Here is a 6,783-nt window from a genome sequence, read left to right as displayed (position 1 = left end):
GATATTATAAAAATTATAATATCAGATAATTTTTTAGCTGATTTCTAAAGTCTATTAGAAATCACTAGATTTTTTTACCTGATATATAATGTTTTCTCTTTTTATAAGAATTTTGTAAAGATATCAATATAAACTGCCAACTGATATCTTAACACACCGCTTATAAATTTTGTATCCTACCACCCAAACATACCTGATATGTAATATTTTTTCCCCATTTAAATCTGTTTTTTGTCCACTCCAACCACTTACAAATTAATTCATTAACCCTCACAAAGCTCGATCAGACAAACCCAGACCCAAAACACACACTCTCTCTCTCTCCTCTTCTCCTTCGCTCTCACTCCTGCGAACTCGATCTATCATCGAGTTCTCGCTGTCCGGCAAGTGTGGCCAAGATGACCACCAGTCTATTCCTTTCCTTCTCCTCTCTCTTTCCTTGTACTTCACTCGCCCTAAAACCAAGCCAAAAACCTGAATAGAGCCACACAGATCCGATGGTCTTCTCCGACGATCTCCTAATCTTGGCAGCGTCGCGGCCCAAATCCGGCCACAATGGGTTCCTCTCGTTGATCTGGGTCTATCCATGGCCTTTACTTGCCTTGACAGCGATGCACGACAATGGTTCAAATCAGGTTAGGGCTTTGATTAGGTCCCTCTCACTTTCACTTATTAGCTTAGGTCGCCTATGAAATCTCCTCATTAGTCATCCCAGAAAGCCACTAAGCCAGACAAGAATACTCAGCTCCCTCGAATCAGGTTAGGGTTTCAATTTTTTATAAGTTTAGGGCTTCGATTTGTTTAGGTTTTGATGTTATATATGGTTTTGATTTCAAAGATTTTGTTTGGGTTTTGTTTTTGTTGTTTTTATTGTTTTTATGTTCACTCTAGAATAGAACCAGTTGTCTGTGCTTAATGATAAAGATCCCAAATGCGTGGAATTAGATCTTCTAGCTATGGTTTGGTGCTAATTCATACTCCTATTTCTTGTGTTTATATAGTTAAATTAAACATCATTTAACGTTTAGTGTTTGGCCTTAATATCAAAATAAAGGCATGTTGTCTTTGTGTAACTAACGCCAATAGCACAAATATCTATTGATCAGTGGCTATCTACAAATTCAATTTCTGGTTCCTTAGTCCCTAGCTTTGACTTTGATATTTCCTCCTAGGATTGCCTATAATTTGAATGTGGATGGTAGTAGTAGAAGAGCTAGGTGGATAATTAGGGATTAAGTGATGTGAATATATCTTGCCAAGAGGAGTTAACGATGTCATTTGCTCATCATGCAGCTTTATCGATCTTGGTATATTTGTTCTACATCTTATTTCATTAACATTTTTCTATCTATGCATTTGCAATTAAACTTCTTTTCTTAATTTCTATCAATATATGCAGGTAGCAGAGCACATGGTCCATCTCTCTCTCTCTCTCTCTATCTTTCTCTCATCTATCATCTCTTAACCTTCTTCTATTTCTGGATAAATATATACTCTGGCTAGATAATGGTTAGGTGATGTGAATATTCATGGTAAACAACTAAACAAGAAATGTTGTTTAATATGGATTTCCATGTAGTATCATCACCCCTCTTCCCAATTTGATAATTCATAGTGGACATAGACATGTAGTGAATGTACACTTGGATATGATGTCTGATTGAATTGTTTAATTCTATTTAGTTTGTGTTTTACAATAGTCAGCCAAAAAGAGAATAGATAAATATCAATTTTAATGCTAGGTCAGACAAGACTGCAATCTTAAAGTCAATTTTAATGCTAGGTCATTTTCTTTAATAAATAGCGTTGATGATATATATATATATATTTTGTTTCTCGTAATTGCTAAAATTTACTATACAATGAATTTTTTGAAATTAACATGCTACATCATATTAATTCATGGCTTCTGATGATGATCAAACTATTGCTTACAGACTGATGTTCATGGGTCTGCTCTTGCACTCCAATCACTTATTGAAGCTTCTTTAAGCTCCCCAGGGCATGGATGGGAGGTCGGTTGGCCTTTAGCCTCACATAGTAATGATCCTCAGCCTCTAAATGATGTTATTCAGACACAGGTACAAGGTTTTTTTTTTTATGGGAATTGATGCATAAATTATCATCTTGTGCAGATCTCCTTTTAGAGATTATTGTTGTTGCATGACATGGAAAGTAAGTAATTGAGAAATCCATTACATAGGTCACTGATGAATCAAGCAGCTTTTCTTTTTCTGGTTGGTTTTGGAGAATTCTACAGAAGTTAACATGATAAAGAGAACATTTTTCATGTAATGCTGAAGAAATTTCTTATTAATCTTTGTAAAGTCTGATGATAAATCATCTGTCATGGATAACCAGGTGGATTTGGCAGTTGGAGCATTGGGGAATTTAAGTCTTATGGGCAAGTCAACTACAAGAATTGCCATTCTTGGAGTATCCTTATTTTTCAAGGTAAATTGCTGCTTTTACCTTTCATTATCATTTGTTTGCAGACTTGGTAATATATGTGAGAAGATAGCTAATTTTTTCTGTTTAGAATGTGCCAAATGTAACCATGTCACCCTCCAATAAAAGGGGCCGGGGACTTTCTTCTGGCAGTGGGTTCTCCTTTTGGTGTCTTGTCACCTTTGCACTTCTTTAACAAGTAGATAATATTCTCTTTGTAAATATATGTTATGTTTACGGTACTTCTTGATTGATATTTATCTATTCTTTTTCTTTAACTGTTTTGATATTATCATCAATCACAATGCAGTCTGACTTTATACCATATTTTTCTCTTTGTAATTATGCAGGTGGTAGAGTTAGGATAATGATAACATGACATATGAGGTTTGTTTTATATACCTTATCTTGCTATCATTCATTGTTAATCTGGCTTCTTCAATATTCAATCAAATTCTTTATTCCTTGGCGTGAAAGACATTACAATTAATTATTTTTTCAATAGAAGCTTAATGTACTATATGATCTTGTCTTTCTTTTATGACAATCTAGTTGTACAGGTTCTTTATGACAATCTTGTCTTCCTTTTATGACAATCTGGTTGTATTAAATAAAATAGCCTAAAGTTGTAAATTTTCATTATAATAGAAAGTATAGCACCACCTTTACGTACATGTTTCAACCACAAATTAAAGGCCGTCTCCTCTCCTCCTCTACATGTAGAAGTTAAAGCAAACTATATTTTCTTTCCTTGTGTGTATTGTTGTGATTTTGTTTTAAATCTTGGACCATTTGTTCAGTATATTAACCAATAATATTAAAGACCATGCATTATGCTTTTGCAGGTCTAGTGTTCATGAGAAGAGCTTATGTATATTTAGTCTCAATCAACACAACTTTAAGATGTGAATGATTCTACTCCACTAGCTAGATGAAGTTGTCAGCTTTTGTATCTTCAAATTAGTACCATCAGTAATACCTTAGTAATTCTTTATGTATTTCCTTAACTATAGAATTACTTGTTGGATATTATATTGTAATCCCTTTTTGGGTAATTTGAATGTTATTGGTGCTTAAAATATGAAATATATGGGAATGAAAGATTTTATACTTGCACAAATTTCAGGCCATTTCAAAATATAGGCACAATTGTATTTAATTCATTGATATCCTTTTTAGGTGAAAAAAAAAACTAATATATATCATACATTCCAAATCATTTTTAGTCTAAAAACTGAAATGTTATGTCATTTTGATATCAGATTCTCTCTCAGACTTGATATATAAACAATATTTAGATATCAGAGTATGTTTCATACCTGATATTGATATCGAGATTACATATCAGATTTTATCATATACCTGATATTGATACCAAGATTTTAAATCATATTCTACCTCAAACCTGATATTGATATCATGGTTTTATATCATATTCTACCTCAAATACGATATGTATTGATCAGAACTATTGATATTCGGATTTAATAGATATCAGTAATAATATCAAAAATGATATATAAACAATGTTTACATATCAGTTTAAAACTGATATCTAAAATGTGAACATTAGATATCACGACGCGCTATATCAAGCGGCTACCCAAATAGATATCAGTCCACGACTGATATCTATCGACATTTTTGTTGTAGTGAAGTGTAACTATAAAAATAAATAATTAAGTTAATCTAACTAATACAAGTACGATGTATACTCACTAGGAGACATTCGTGATCTAGCGGCCTTTGCAGCTCGCTCTCCGATCATTTTCCGGGCATCTTAAAAATATGTTAACTAGATACAAATACAATATAAATTATACAATATCAATCAAATATATAATTTAAGACAATCAAATTCTATAAAGTATTAATATTTTTCGTAAGGATTCTTATGGGCCTTATGGCAAATTATTTTTATCTCATTTCCAAATTGGCCAACTTCTGGTGAATAGGGATCCAATTTGGAGAATACGTTGTGCACAGCCCGAATAAGTTCACCATCATCTCCAACGCCAGGTCTATATTGATAGCGAGGATTCAAATAATAGGCTGTAATCATGCATCAAGTAAATATAGAAATACATAATTAGTAATTTAGTTCATTAATTGAAAGCTAAATCAATTAAAAAAATGCGGGACCAAAATAACAAATAAATTATTGGGTTACCTGCTGCATGCAAATCGTGTTGTAACGTTTTAAACCATCGATCGTTGATGATTTTTATTACCCACCATGCACCCTGTTTTTTTTTTCTAGCTCTTCCTTCATGACACGCATCAACTCATAAATTGATCCCATTGTAGGATACACTTCTGTGTCGACAATACATAAAACTACGTAGAGAGGTTCAAACAGACCGCACACCTATGTATTTGTTGCCAAAAAGAGTGATCAAGAACTATATTTTTAACCGTGATGCCTACATCTGAACGCCGAAAATTGCTACAACCCCAATCATCACTGGTGAACAATTGCTTCAGCCCCATCATCTTACCATACAAACTATCCAATGCAATATAGTTTGTAGCAAATCGGGTGGCACCAGGACGAACAATATCTCCCTTCGTGATCTCTCGCATCTTTGCCAACAACCAGTTATGGTTGTAAATATAATTTGTGATCATTCTGGCTTTTTTAATCACATTAGCAACCTGCTCTTTCTTCCCCATCTCTTCAAACATTATATCAATGCAATGTGCTGCACACGACGTCTAGTACACATTGTATTTGTTCATTAACTTCTTACCTGCTTTGACAAATGCGGAACCATTGTCGGTCACAACTTGAACAACATTCTCCTCTCCAACCTCTGTGATTACATCCTTCAGTAGCCTATAAATATATTTATGATCCTTTATGCAATCTGAAGAATCAACGGACTTAAGGAATACCGACTTCCCTCTTGAGTAGGCCATGAAGTTTATGATAGACAGTTTGGTTGGACCTATCCAACCATCGCACATGATTGTGCAACCATAAGTTGCCCAATCGGTCTTCAATTTGTTAACATGCTCTTGCATTTCTTGAAACTCCTGGTCCAAAAATCTGGTGCGTATCTGATAGGGTGTTGGAGGTTCCACTCCTACTCTTGCCTGTTGACATCTTATCACCAAATTTTTGAAATGATGAGATGCTGCTTTTGAAGGAGGAACATTTTCATATATGAAGAACTTGCTGATCAAGCGTTGCATCCCATCTTTGATTGACCCTTCGGAAAAGAGATTTTTAACACTCTTTTGGCGTGCTTGAGCTGCCTTGTACAAGCTTGGTGCTACTAGAGGTGTTGGTCGTGATTCCCTCATGCTTGATGCTCTTTGCATTTGTGCACCACTACTAGACCCAGAACCTTGTCCTCTATTTGGGACTTTATGTAAGTGTTCCCTCTCCCATTCTGCTGCTCTAGAGGCTCGAAGTGCAGCTCAAAATTCTCTTCGCTCTTGAGGCCCCATATCATCATTATGATCTTCATCATCATCACTCAGCTCAATCTAACCTTGTCCTCGAAGCTCTTCTCTAAGCTCTTCCATCCTTTGTATTTTTTTGCTCTTTTGGTCGTGTTATTTGTATTGCATCCTTGCAATGATGAATTGTCTCACTTCTGGTGGGACACTATTGCATCGTTGCACATTGTGTCCCACCAGAAGTGAGATAATTCATCATTGCAGGCCGGGATGCACATTGTGTCCCACCAAACCACTAAGGTGGTATTTCAATCGTGTCACACCAGCACCCTTCATTACAAGGCCACAATATTTGCATATTGAACCTTGTCTGCTACCTGGTAGTGGATCGGCATGATCCCAAGCTGGATCACGTGATCTCCCTCCACTGGCCATTGAATTCTAAATTTCTAATAACAAAAAGACATACACAGTAACATAAGAACAATAACAATTAACAGGAGAGTTAAATTCTATATTAATATCATATCAGTATATCACCAAGAAATTAATATCATATTAGTTATTAACTTATTACTAATTAGTAATTTCATATCATATCACCAATTTCATTTTCATATTACTAATTTCATATTAATTATTAATTTATTACCAACTCCATATTAATTTCACTAATTATAAATTATCAATTCGGCAATTCCATACATGATACATATTAGATACTATTAACAAATCATACAAATTTCATATTAATTATTAGCAAATCATACCAATTCCAATTCCATATCATATCACCAATTTCAACTTCTATATCAATATTTATATATCATACAAATTATACAAATCATACAAATCAAAATTAACCTAAAATTATACAATCAATTCCAAAATTATACAATTAAAGATTCAAAATTAACCCAAAATCATACA

The 6,783-nt window shown here is 34.1% G+C and overlaps 1 long non-coding RNA gene across 1 annotated transcript; it reads left to right on the top strand.

Moving 5' to 3' along the window:
* The first annotated feature begins 405 nt into the window (after positions 1–405).
* On the top strand, positions 406–2,441 carry LOC147299411 (uncharacterized). The gene is made up of 3 exons (XR_015120064.1): positions 406–759; positions 1,938–2,081; positions 2,362–2,441. It is a non-coding gene; the product is annotated as an uncharacterized LOC147299411 (long non-coding RNA).
* Positions 2,442–6,783: the final 4,342 nt, after the last annotated feature.

This window comes from Dryas octopetala, chromosome 1 (assembly GCF_963921425.1).
Source record: "Dryas octopetala chromosome 1, drDryOcto1.1, whole genome shotgun sequence".
Lineage (NCBI taxonomy): Eukaryota > Viridiplantae > Streptophyta > Magnoliopsida > Rosales > Rosaceae > Dryas > Dryas octopetala.
The sequence above is the reverse complement of the archived record's forward strand: the minus strand, read 5'-3'. Positions and strand labels throughout refer to the sequence as shown.